This window comes from Capricornis sumatraensis, chromosome 6 (genome assembly GCF_032405125.1).
Source record: "Capricornis sumatraensis isolate serow.1 chromosome 6, serow.2, whole genome shotgun sequence".
Taxonomy (NCBI): Eukaryota; Metazoa; Chordata; class Mammalia; order Artiodactyla; family Bovidae; genus Capricornis; species Capricornis sumatraensis.
Genome location: NC_091074.1, coordinates 107,008,283 through 107,010,660, shown reverse-complemented (window position 1 = coordinate 107,010,660; position 2,378 = coordinate 107,008,283). Strand labels below are relative to the sequence as shown.

The 2,378-nt window shown below is 40.2% G+C and overlaps 1 pseudogene; it reads left to right on the top strand.

Annotated features, from left to right (window-relative positions):
• Positions 1-211: 211 nt before the first annotated feature.
• On the top strand, positions 212-1,222 carry LOC138080810 (craniofacial development protein 2 pseudogene; annotated as a pseudogene).
• The last annotated feature ends 1,156 nt before the right edge of the window (positions 1,223-2,378 follow it).

Here is a 2,378-nt window from a genome sequence, read left to right as displayed (position 1 = left end):
AAATTAGCAATAATTTCATATCATCCAATACTCAGGCCAGATTTAAATTCTCCCAGTTGTCTCAAATAACTTCTTTTTGGAGCTTTAAACAATGTTTTTGGAAACAGGATCCAATCTAGGATCATATAGTGCCTTTGGTTGTTATCTCTCTTATACCCTTTTAATCTGAAATAATCACAGCCCACTTCAGTATTCTTGCCTTGAGAACCCTATGAACAGTATGAAAAAGCAGAAAGATAGGACACTGAAAGATGAACTCAGCAGATCAGCAGGTGCCCAGTGTGCTACTGGAGATCAGTGGAGAAATAACTCCAGAAGGAATGAAGGGATGGAGCCAAAGCAAAAACAACACCCAGGTGTGGATGTGACTGGTGATAGAGGCAAAGTCTGATGCTATAAAAAGCAATATTGTGTCGAAACCTGGAATGTTAGGTCCATGAATTAAGGAAGATTGGAAGTGGTCAAACAGGAGATGGCAAGAGTGAACATCAACATTTTAGGAATCAGCAAACTAAAATGGACTGGAATGCATGAATTTAACTCCCGTGACCATTATATCTACTACTGTGGGCAAGAATCCCTTAGAAGAAATGGAGTAGCCATCAGAGTCAACAAAAGAGTCCAAAATGCAGTACTTGGATGCAATCTAAAAAATGACAGAATGATCGCTGTTTGTTTCCAAGGCAAACCACTCAATATCATGGTAATCCAAGTCTATGTCCTGACCAGTAATGCTGAAGAAGCTGAAGTTGAACGGTTCTATGAAGACCTACAAGATCTTCTAGAACTAACACTCAAAAAAGATGTCCTTTTCATTATAGGGAACTGGAATGCAAAAGTAAGAAGTCAAGAAATACCTGGAGTAACAGGCAAATTTAGCCTTGGAGTACAGAATGAAGCAGGGCAAAGGCTAATAGAGTTTTGCCAAGAGAACGCACTGGTCATAGCAAACACCCTCTTCCAACAACACAAGAGAAGACTCTACACATGGACATCACCAGATGATCAATACCAAAATCAGACTGATTATACTCTTTGCAGCCAAAAATGGAGAAGAACTATACAGTCAGCAAAAACAAGACCAGGAGCTGACTGTGGCTCAGATCATGAACTCCTTATTGCCAAATTCAGACTTAAATTGAAGAAAGTAGGGAAAACCACTAGACCATTCAGGTATGACCTAAATCAAATCCGTTATGATTATACAGTGAGAAGTGTATAGATTCAAAGTGAGAAATAGATTCAAAGGATTTAGATCTGATAGACAGAGTGCCTGATGAACTATGGATGGAGGTATGTGACATTGCACAGGAAACAGGGATCAAGACCATCCCTAAGAAAAAGCAAACTGGCAGTCTAAGGAGGCCTGACAAATAGGTGTGAAGAAAAGAGAAGTGAAAAGCAAAGCAGAAAAGGAAAGATATAAACATCTGAATGCAGAGTTCCAGGGAGTAGCAAGGAGAGATAAGAAAGCCTTCCTCAGTGATCAGTGCAAAGAAATAGAGGAAGACAATAGAATGAGAGAGACTAGAGATCACTTCAAGAAAACTAGAGATACCAAGGGAACATTTCATGCAAAGATGGGCTCAATAAAGGGCAGAAATGGTAGGGACCTAACAGAAGTAAAAGATATTAAGAAGAGGTGGCAAGAATACACAGAAGAACTATACAAAAAAGATCTTCACAACCCAGATAATCACTGTGGTATGAGCACTCACCCAGAGCCAGACATCCTGGAATGCAAAGTCAAGAGGGCCTTAGGAAGAATCGCTATGAACAAAGCTAGCAGAGGTGATGGAATTCCAGTTGAGCTGTTTCAAATCCTAAAAGATGATGCTGTGAAAGTGCTGCACTCAATATGCCAGCAAATCTGGAAAACTCAGCAGTGGCCACAGGACTGGAAAAGGTCAGTTTTCATTCCATTCCCAAAGAAAGGCAAAGCCAAAGAATGCTCAAACTGCCACAGAATCGCACTCATCTCACATGCTAGTAAATTAATGCTCAGAATTCTCCAAGGCAGGCTTCAATAATACTTGAACCGTGAACTTCCTGATGTTCAAGGTGGATTTAGAGAAGCCAGAGGAACCAGAAATCAAATTGCCAACATGCATGGATCATGGAAAAAGCAAGAGAGTTCCAGAAAAACATCTATTTTTGATTTATTGACTCTGCCAAAGCATTTGACTGTGTGGATCACCGCAAACTGTGGAAAATTCTTCAAGAGATGGGAATACGAGACCACCTGACCTGCCTCTTGAGAAATCTGTATGCAGGTCAGGAAGCAACAGTTAGAACTGGACATAGAACAACAGACTGGTTCCAAATAGGGAAAGGAATATGTCAAGGCTGTATATTCTCACCCTGCTTATTTAATTTAT